Here is an 11,463-nt window from a genome sequence, read left to right on the forward strand (position 1 = left end):
TGGGTAACTTTGGGTAAGCTACTGGTAATTTTTGGTAAATTAAATTACTGATCATTTTTTGTAAATTACTGGTAATTTTTTGTAAATTACTGGTAATTTTTGGTGAATAACTGGTAATTTTTGATGAATAACTGGTAATTTTTGGTAAATTACGGGTAATTTTTGGTAAATTGCTGGTAATTTTTAGTAAATTATTGGTAATTTTTGGTAAATTACTGTTAATTTTTGGTAAATTAAATTACTGGTAATTTTTGGTAAATTAAATTAAGGTAAAGTGGGGTAATTCCGATGGCAAAATTCAAAATTTCAGCTATTTCTCATTTTTTGGATTTCCTGTACATTTTGGGGCAAAAATGATGTAACAACTTTATTCCTACATCCTTCAGCTACACATTGACTACATTGAAGAATGATTTGTGCGGAGGCTTCATACATATAATTGAAAAAACATTTGGGAAGGTCAAGTTATCGGAATTACCCCATTTTTGGGGTAATTCCGATAACGAGTTTTATAAGGAAAGTAATTCTCCCGGGGTAATTCCGAGACAGTAATGTTGAAATATACCATTTATTGCATACTTAGGTTTTTATTTCATGTAAATTGAATCATTAGAACAAAAATTGAAAATTTTTTACAAATATGGATTTTTGAGGCATAATTTTTGAAAACTAGACCAACTAGAGAAAAATGCCCCGTTTTGAGGATTTTCGTTGATAATTTCGACCCCTCAAAACTATACTACATCAAAACAGAGAAAAAAACATTGCAGGGCAATTTTGCTGGGGCTATCGGAATTACCCCGCGGCATGAAAAATGATCGAAATGTTTAATAATTCAACACCACCAAAAAAATAATTATAAAAGCAAAATCAAAGGAGGTACTGACACTTCAACACCTATCCATCAAATTTCAACTTCTAAACAGAATTTTTCAACAAGTTTTGAATGGTAAAAACGAGTTTCAAAAATGCACTGTTTTTTGCGGCAAAGGTTTTGGGCATTCAGATTTTGAACACTGCACAGACTTGACAAAACGGAGCAGATGGACCATCTGACCATTAATGGGTGTAGGTTAGCACTATTACTACCTACTTTCTTCATCATTTGGGCCAAAATGTGTTTTGCAACAAAGCTAGGACTTGCTATCGGAATTACCCCATATCGGAATTACCCCACTTTACCTTACTGGTAATTTTTGGGAAATTAAATTACTGGTAATTTTTGGTAAATAACTGGTAATTTTTGTTAAATTACTGGTAATTTTTGGTAAATTACTGGTAATTTTTGGTAAATTACAATAATTTTGGCTCTCTCTTCTCCTCCAGCCTACCACTCTCGACATGGTGACAAATGTCACAAACCAGTTTCTTCCTGCAATCACTCCGCAGGCGATCGCTCCGCAGGAACGAGGGATAGGGTAATAACGACTCCTAGTACATGTGTGTATGTTTTGCCTTCTATTTGCGATGTTGAGAAGGTTGCCTACTTTTTTATTTTTAAACAATTTTTGTACAGGTCAGAAGCTTGAAATTTTTTGCTCCTCACATTGAAACGATTGGCAAATTGCTGTGCACAAGCAAGTTGGGCATGAACACACAATTGTCAGTGAGGAGTGAATTTGATTCAACCTGTTTTCAACTTTACAATAATAAAAGATCAATAAATGTGGAAATTACAATTTTTTTTCTAAAATGCTTGCCCCTTAAAATAAAAAAGTAGGCAAAATGCCCAACATGAAAAGTTAATGGTTCAACCTCTACGCATCCCCTCTAGATACCGCAATGCCATACCATAACTTATTTTGTTCTGGCACAGGAAAATTTATAAGTCGATGACATTTTTCATTTTGAATGTCGAGGGGGGTGGGCCAGCAACTGATAGAAATAATACATTGGTAACTTTCGTTTAAGATGTTAAGTGAGTCTTCCAGTAAACGTTTAAAGGAAACGATCTACGTATGTTTAAATGGTGATAACGAGAAGCCACAGTGCTTTAAACTGATAAATAAATTATTCACATCCTCTGTAGGTACCTATCATTAAACGTTCGGAATTCAGACCAAGTAATGACGAGCTGGAACATAAATGCGATAAAAATTTCAAAACAGCACAATGATCAAGTTACACAATTGAATACGAGGAAAAAATTGATGCTTTGTGATTCAGTGGGTATTTTGGGTAAGTAAGCATCAACTTATTAATTTTTTTATTCGAACTGATGTTGTGGTGTAATATGTATGATATGATAGGTATAAACGTGTGGTACATAATGGCATGCTCTACGTAAATGTTAACGTCGTATTTTGTAAATTTTTCGTCAAAATTTCACGTATCATTCGGGCATGTTGCTTTTTAGAGGATTTATCTGATGTAGAATAGGTATGTATAAGTCAAATTCAATCAAAGTTGTTGGATTTTTTTAAAGTGTTACATTAGGTATTTATATTAGAAACCGGAAATTTTTCCATTTATGGAATTTTCTCCTTTTTTATAGTAGGAATATTACGTATTTTAATGAGTTATTTTTTCTCTTCTTTACTTAGGTACCTATCTATCGAAAATTTTAAATGTGAGATATACAGTAGGCAAATGTGTTGATTTTAAAGTGAAAATTGGCATTTAATTAAGTAATTGCAGTAAACTTGAGTATATCAAGCGCTATATCCATTAGCAAAAAAAATACACCTTCCCTTAATTTTATTGTGGAATTTTACTAACCTATAAATTCATTTCTAGCACTTGTTTACAATACTCAAGCTAAGAATGAACACCTCTGGTGCTTCCGTACCTCCCCGTGGCCATATCGCCACAACTACATCAAGCACTAGAATGCAGATAAACCCGAAAATACATTTTGATTGCAATTATTTTTCAAAAATAGACGGTCAACTTAAATTTTTTGAAATAGTAAGTTGATAAAATGAAATTGTATTACGTATTTTTGCTCATTATTCATCTCTCAGGACATCAGTATATTACTCGCATACCTATTTGGTCATGTTTCCAGTTACTCAGTTGCGTAGTTTTATTTGTCATGACACAGACATACCCACGCGTATACGCGAGCGAAGGGTATGGATATGAAACATTGAGAGATCTGTGTGACTTTGTTATACTATGGAATACAATTTTCATTATTTTATACATGTTTCACGTTACTGAAAAGTTTCTTCAAATACCTTGGTTTATAATCGTAAGTGCCTAAATAATTTGTTTTGTGGCTTACCATTGTGGTGTCATAATAAAATTTAAAATTTCAGCAATACCTATCGCTTTTTATTGGATTTCAATTGTTTTTGCAGGAGCTTGTGAGTGCCGCATTTTTTGGAGTCTTGTATTTTCTTTGTGGACTGTTGTTTATCTCATATATGATGTATAGGCATTCTGGCAACACTGTGTTGTTGGTAAGTAATGTTTGTTCATATGTACATCAGATAAGATGTAAAGATTTAAAACGCGAAGCTCAATTAGGATTTTGACCAAATTCTTCACTTTGAGTTGGAAGTGAATCAGAAAAAATGTAAGCTTTGGAGGTGTCCTTGGAGGGAAGGTCGAGGTACTCACAGGAGAGGCATTTTCATAAAAATCGTGGTTTCTTCACTTTATCCTCTACCCAGCCTGTTTTAGGAGAAGTAACCCAATTCTAAAGTATTTGAGATTCTACGTCGACCAAGGCCATTGCCATCATTTAGGGTTCTATTGAACAGTTGAAAAATTGCAAATTTATTAGCCTATTTTTGAGTAAATTCGTGTTTTGAAAATAGTACATATTTCCTTCGTAAATATTTCGCATTAAGTAATTGTTCCAAAACCAAAACATCGAAATATTAGTATGTCATTTCTGAAATTGAGGAAGTATTTCGGATTGCATAATGTCAACTTCTTGATGATTATTGCCTTTTTAAAAAAAAAAAATCTAGAAAAATTGCCAAAAAATTAAGTACAGTAGGTGAGTGTCAATTTTTTTGATTTTTTGTAATTTTCGATAGTGACTAAAAAATTGGCACTACTGCTCTCCAAAATATTTTCACAGTTTCAGAAATTATATTCTACCATGTTAAGGTGCAATTAAAGCGTTATAATTTGGGCTAGAAATACATATTTTCAAAATATGAATTTACTCAGAAATAAGCGATTTGCAAATCACCTTCAGTAGAGCCCAACTAGTGGTTTTGGAACTACGTTTTGGAACTGGGCCATTTTTCCCCAAAAGAGGTTGGTAGGTGATGAAACGAAAAAACCAAAAGTGCCTCCACACTGAGGACACATAATCACCTCTCTAAGAGCACCACCGGAGCTTCAATTTTTTCTAAATGAATTTCAACTCAAAATGAAGGTCTCCATTGGTGAGAATCCTCCCACATTTTTTCCCCTATTCGCCTCGTGGAACATAATATTATTTTTGTCTAAAATTTTCAATTTCAGTTCATGACTGTTGTGCTGGCATCCATATTTATTTACGACGCTTACATAAAATTCCGATATGTGCAAGGAGGACAAATTTCGCTCGGCCGAATCTTCATTGAAAGTGCAGAGATTCATCAATCAGGATCTTGGTATTGAATGTTCTTTTTGGTTGCTCAACCACATCCGTAATTATTATTTTAATGGTACATACTAATGAAATATTTGTCTTCTGCAATCCATTCAAGTTTTTGTTTTGTTGTTTTACATTTTTTTTTAGTACGCAATTAGTTCGTATTAAAATCCTAAAATTTTCAAAAATGCTTCATTGTTTACTTCACGCAAAAAAAACAACTAAACTAAATGAATATTTTTTACCTTTGTGAGGTATTAAATTTATTTTTAAGTGAATAACTACTCACCTAATTTGATATTTTTACGTTTCATAAATCAAATTATACATAATTTTTATTCGGTATTTTTCTGCTCCAGTTTTTGTAACTTCATTTTTTAGTTTGTAACAATAATTGACCACTAATTTGATCTTCTATGTTCTAATTTTTCGAGAGTAAGATTTTATCGAATGAGTTTTTGATCACATTGTTTATTTTTTGTCATACTTAAAATTCATCTTCACCTGATTTTTTTCTTCGGAGCCTTTTCTCAGTCTCTTCAACTTAATAATTAGGCAAAAACTCACCAAACTTGCTCACGAAATCTCAAACCTCTTCATTATTTTAACAATGAAAACTAAATAATCCCCATTCTAAATGGAAAAAGCTCATAGCACCCACACTCACATAAAATTTCTATCATGTGTTCGCATACTCGTACTCGTCACAGATACAACTCGCAATAAAACCGTAAAAAAAAAAAATTCAAAACATGAAAAAACTCCGTGAACGGTGAAATAACATCTCAGCAACGACGACGTTAAAACGTGCGACTATATTTTTAAAAAATTCAACAAGCGAGTTGTAAAAATGATGCGTCACGTCGTTAAAAAAAATGCACTAAATCAAAGTTTTTATATTTTCAACGTAGGTAGAGTAAAGATAGCAGGCTATGTATATAAGTACGACGAATGAAAATTCTAAAGGAGAGAAAAAAAGTAGTAGTAGAAAAGACAACTCAAGTTTGTTTTCATTTTTATTGACGTTTTTAAAAATAAAAAGACTCTTTAGAAAACTTAAAAACCAGTCGAAATTAATGGGAAAAATTTCGTAAAAGTGCGAAATGGTGTAGGCAAAAAGGACGTGAAGAGTAACCCTTAACCGTATAATTAAATTGCGGTGGAAGATATTGGACGAGTGCCATTGGCACGTGTTCTCTTGGTACTTCGACAACAGAATGAAACCTCCGTCAATAGGAGAGATATCTCTTTACCATTTCACCGGCTAACTTAAATACTTTAATTGATTTGTGGACTGTTTTATTGAATTTTAATATTACGTTTCGCTTGTCAGCTTTTTCCAAAAGACTTACGTGTTCGATACAAATGCCACGAGTGTGTTTTGAAAACAAGGTGTAGGGTAAAGTTAGCGGTTTACATTGTATCGAAGCATTTAAGCGTTAATAAATCCTCGTCATATTATAACATCTTACTAGATAGGTACATGGTGTACATGAATGCGTTGAAATTTCAACCATACTAGTATGGAAAGCGTTTTAGAAACTTGGGTGCTGTACATAGTTTGCTTATATAACGCACCAAAACAACATCAGGTTGTTCATAAACGAGAGAATATTATATATTTACATGTGATATAGCTTATACCTATGTACTTCATAAACTAAACATATGTCTCACCCATTCAATGTCAACGTCTGAAAAATTTCGCACACTGGGTCTTTTTTCAAGTCATGGGTAATGAGTATGTTTCGTTACTCATTAACACGTTCATACATCTTTGCTTAAATACATTCATTCCACAGAGTATCCCACCTTAAGAGTATCTGCATTCTCCTTTCACCAGCGATGTAGGCAACCTATTTTTAGTTCGTGTATGCATATTTGCTTTTAGAAGAAATTGATATCCTTAAGTGACAAAATGCTGACGATCTTGACGTTCAATTAAGTGCAAAAAACTAATATTTGTACAATTAATACTCTGATTACCATTACCACACTTTTCGCGATAATGTTGGTCGAATTTTTCGAATTCACTTTTTATTGGGATTGAATTGAATTGTCCTAAATATTCAATCAAGCCTATTTCCGCAACAATTCATCTTACACGAAGAGTGATGAGAACTTTTTTGTCACCAATTTTATGTACATAAAACAATTTTTGTAATTACTATTTTTCTGGTGTGTGTCCGCACTTATTTCCAAATAAAAATATGAGAAACTGATTTTTGGGAAGGTTTTACCCCCTCCAAATCGGCCTCCCCCCACTATTCAAGAAAGTATTCCCTACATTTAAAAAAAAAAAGTCTCAGTTGTTAGGATTTTTTTGGTCAATCATGAAAAAGTTGTCTAGATTAACTAAACGAACATTAAAATGTCTAAAACGATCAAAACTTGATGACATATTTGTAGAGAAGGAAAACTGTCCCTATCGACTTGTTAACTGGGTCACCAGATAACCAGTTGATAGGTAAAATGAGGTGGTTTCGTTTTGAAGAGTGTGTGATACATTGTAAGTATTTGATTAATAAATCGTTTCTATATGCTTGATGACGAGTACATGTACTTACATAGTTTTATCGTTCGCGTATGTATGTACTTTCCTATTTTCAGTATGATAACATGACTGTGGATTTTTCATGTAGGTAAACTTTATTTTTTCGGAAATAGGCTATTGAATTTTTGTAATATTATTTCGTAAATATTCGATAATAATGGCGTTAGTTCTTTTTGGTACTCCTTTTTGAGGGTATGGTGTTGGTGGTATGGGTTATTTAGGTCTAATTAGGTGAGCTAGAAAAGAAGTAAACTTGATATATTTTCTGGCTATCCGAAGTTGGATCATGGATCCATATTTTGGTCTTTTTGGCTTGGGCCAGATTTGGACTACATACGTAGGTATAATAACTCAAAATTTGTGTAAAATCTTGCAAAAGTAACGTAAAACAAACAAATTCTTAAAACTGCATGAAAATGTTTCAAAATTCGGAAGAGTACAATATGCATATGTATTGTAAAAATTTGCTAAACTGATTTCTTAGTTAGGTACCTGAAAATTATCATAAATCGATGAAAAATCAACATTAAGTAATTTGGGAAAACTGTCAAAACATTTTGTTACACGAATAAAATTGTTGAATTCGCGATGAAATACCTCAAAATTTGAGCGAAATATCGCAGAAACCTCAATTGCATGAAGTACTCGTATCATGAAACAAAAGCAAAATCGACACAAAAATTGTGAAAAATCATCAAAAATCAATTAAATTTTGACAAAATTTGCAAAAATTACATATTATAACAAATTGAAAATGATCAAAAATTCATGAAAAATCTTGCGGAAATTGCATAAATTATTTAAAAAGAACCAAAGATTGACAAAATATCACCAAAATTTGAATAAAATTTGGCAAAACTTGAATTAAAGACCTTAAAATTACTTGAAAAATCATTTTGAAGTTGATATAGATAGATGTTTCAAAGTTCGAGTAAAATGGTAAAATGTGGCACAAATCAAAAATAATGTCATCTACTTAATGATAAAACCGACGGGAAAAAATGATTTTCGAATCAAAACTTCAAAAAAAGATCTGAATCCCGGATCCAATCACATTTTTCTACCAAATCATGATCTGAATCAAAAGAGCATGTCTTAAATCCCACAATACCCAACCAAAATTTCTAGTAGCCTAAGGTACTGAACTTTACTCTTGGATTTTTAGCAAATTTTTGAAAGTTCAAAAAAAAAAGAAGAAAACTATTGTAAGGGTAATTTTGAAAAATGTTCGTGAAATAAAAATTTTGGTGAGCAAAGCGAACCAATGTGAACGCTGAACGATTCTTTCTACTTTCAATTCTTCAACTCTAACGGTTTAGAAGTGAATCTTTACCAATTTTTAAACATCAGAAAAATTGAAAAAGGGGGGAGGGAGAAGGCCAAAAGCTCTCAAAAATTTTTGTTTTAAGAAGTAAAAAACCGGGTTTTTTCATCACAGGCCCTTCTTTTCCCGGGCCTTCCAGAAAACGCAGGCCTGCAGCTGGGCAAACTGTCCCCTTTGCTCTCCCTCGACGACTCTAATTTTTTTTTTTTTTGAAGAATTTGCTTTTTTCGATTTCTTTCTTGGGGAAATGTTTGTCTACCTAACAAAGTTTATTTTTTTCTGAAAACTGTTTTTAGTGAAATTTTTTCTCCAGAAACTTTTTCTCTGAAAACTCTTTGTTGGCGAATTTTTTCCTCGAAAACTTTTCTTTGGCGACTTTTTATCCAAATGAGATTTTTCTCCACACTGTTTACCTGACGATTTTTTTTCAATATTCCTCTGGTAACTTTTCCTCTAAAAAATTCTAGCAATATTTCTTCTAAAGAATTTTTTTAAAATGTATTTTCAAAAGAAGTTTCCTTCAGTGATTTTTTCTTCGGAAACTTACTGTTCCTCTTTAAATTTTTCTCTTTAGATTTTTCTGACGGAAAACTGGGAAAATTTATCCATGGGAATTTTTTTCCTGGAAAGTATTTCACTGTTGAATTGAGAAGTATTTTCAGTCGAATTTTTTTTTCTACAGACTTGAATTCCTCTCCTTGAAATTGTCAAATTTTACCGATTTCAAAATTGAAGTGAAATTTTTTAAAGTGCGTAACGACAACGATTACAAAACAACAAACTATTTTTCAGTACATCAGGCACTTGAATGTAAATTTGAAATTACATACCTATTTCCCTAAAATAATAGTTTCCAATCTATTCATTCATTTTCCATCATTGTTGCTAATTTTATAAAAATGCGGCGGGAAAAGCATCATTAGCTTACGTCATTTTTTCCTACAAGTTATACCAATTTAGATGATTTTTTTCACAAACACGGAACAATCACACCACTATACTAGTTGAAAATTTAATTTTGGAATACGTTATGTCTCCCGCATATCATATTTTTCCACTATAGAAAACTAATTGAAAATTTAATGAAGCAGTCGTGATCGAAAGCGTAGAGGTGAGCTCACATTTTCAGACAACTTAACGAGCCTAATGCAAAAATTTTCCATTAAAGATGAAAACTGTGTAGCTGGTTACCTGATGAGGAAATTTTTAGACAGCAAGAAATGTATACCATGATAGATGTAGTTTAATGTTAATGGAGCGGAAACGGTTAAGAACGCTAATGGTTAAACCAACGTTGAGTTTTTTCCAGTATGCTTTTTGTTTGTGTATATATTTTTTTAACCCAGACTTTATATTTATTTTTTTTAATATATATTTTTGTACACGGTATACGCTTCTTGGCGCAAAGAATTCTGGTCAGCAAAAATTACGTTAACTTGGTTTTCGTGTACATGCTGATTTATTAGAATTTTCCTTTTAATTTGTGCACTGTGGTGTATAACAGCTGAAAAAATATAACAGCTACGAGGTAACTAGAGGAGAAAACGTTACACTTTTTTTTTTAAACGATAAAATGGAATTTTAATGCTCCAGAAATTATATTTGTAATAAGTAATCTCTCCTACACAACGACGATGGTAATGATTTCCCCTTTCCTTCTTCTTCATCCTCTTTGAATCGAACCTTTGCAACGCGATTCCTCGCGGTAATCGGTTTATTTGTAATTTCAACATGTTTACAGTTCCATCATCGATAAAAAGAAATGTAAGTACTTAGTACTTACACATCTTGCTTATTCCCACGGCCATCAAAATGAAATAATAACGCTGCAGAGGGTAAAAGACGCCAATAATTTTTAGCCCTTCTTGGGAAGCTTTTTTCAACTTACATGTCATCGAAATATATTAATGGATTGCACTCCGAAGACATAGTTTGTGTAAGTTTAAGGGATGCGATTCTGTTAATGATGACTCCTTTGGGAATTGCTTACTCGTCGTATACGCAGCATCAGCTTTCCAGCCATGTTAAGAAGTTGAGGGTGCAGTTGTATGATGGTTTGTGAAAGTTTGGTGCGTACATCCAACTCCAGCAACAAGGTTCTTCGGCTAGGAATTAATTTATATAACGGGTTATTGCGACAGAAATAATCAAGTTTTTTTTCTTCCAACGCCTTTGGGAACATACGCATATTTACTCAGCATTTTCCATTAGGTAGGTACCCAAGAAGCAGTTTTCATAATGGATATATTAATTAAATGTTTGATTAATGTTTATTATAATATTTTTGAAACGGTTTTGTTTCTCCTTTGGGAGCAGGGGTGAGAGAAAAAATTGATATTAGCGACCTCTGTCTAAATAAAATACATTTTAAGCATTAGTTCACACGTGAAGTGAAATTTTTGCAGTATGTTATTTTGGTATTTTGATAACTTCTAACGTAAGAGAAAATGCGTCAGCTTGCGTTCTAAAAGGTCACATCCGTCATACAATGTGCTTTTTTTCGAGTAATTCTTTCCCATTGTCGGATCCGAACAATCGAAGGGAGGAGTGCGTGAGAGAGACAGAGAAAAAGAAAATTTCGCGTAATAGGGAACACTTTCCAAAATGTTATGATAAAAGACACTAGGACAGAAGTATAAACGACCTTTTTCTTCGAAATGTTGTTTAAAACGATATCGATTTTGAAAAAAGTATAAATCGACCAGTTTGTTTATTTTTCTTTTGAGTTTTTTCTTTCTTCTTTTTTTTTTTGGCGCTTTGTTTTTTAATAAAAACGAAAAGAAGTCTTTTAATAATGCTTACAGACTTCTTGATATGGTATTGTGTGGCTTGAAGATATTACATTCCACGTGTTGGTGCTTTTCTGCTCCTTTTCTCCATTTCTCCCTTTTTATCTGTTTCTTGGAGTGTTGTTTTCGAATTCATCGTAAGTTCAATCGAGAACGTATGTTTGTAGCATGTTGTTTGCGTCTTGAGAGATTTTTCCCAGCATTTTAGCTTTCAGATTCGAACGAGTATACAGTGAATGAATGAGTGACGCGGTCGATG

General features: G+C 32.6%; 1 long non-coding RNA gene across 2 annotated transcripts; it reads left to right on the forward strand.

Moving 5' to 3' along the window:
* Positions 1 to 2,028: 2,028 nt before the first annotated feature.
* Positions 2,029 to 4,875, forward strand: LOC135842415 (uncharacterized). 2 transcript variants are annotated; one of them, XR_010558126.1, is made up of 5 exons: positions 2,029 to 2,178; positions 2,737 to 2,907; positions 3,008 to 3,193; positions 3,303 to 3,404; positions 4,426 to 4,875. It is a non-coding gene; the product is annotated as an uncharacterized LOC135842415 (long non-coding RNA). The 2 variants fall into 2 exon arrangements; XR_010558125.1 differs by lacking the exon at positions 2,029 to 2,178 and adding an exon at positions 2,197 to 2,379.
* The last annotated feature ends 6,588 nt before the right edge of the window (positions 4,876 to 11,463 follow it).

The sequence above is a fragment of the Planococcus citri genome, chromosome 1 (genome assembly GCF_950023065.1).
Source record: "Planococcus citri chromosome 1, ihPlaCitr1.1, whole genome shotgun sequence".
NCBI classification, from domain to species: Eukaryota; Metazoa; Arthropoda; class Insecta; order Hemiptera; family Pseudococcidae; genus Planococcus; species Planococcus citri.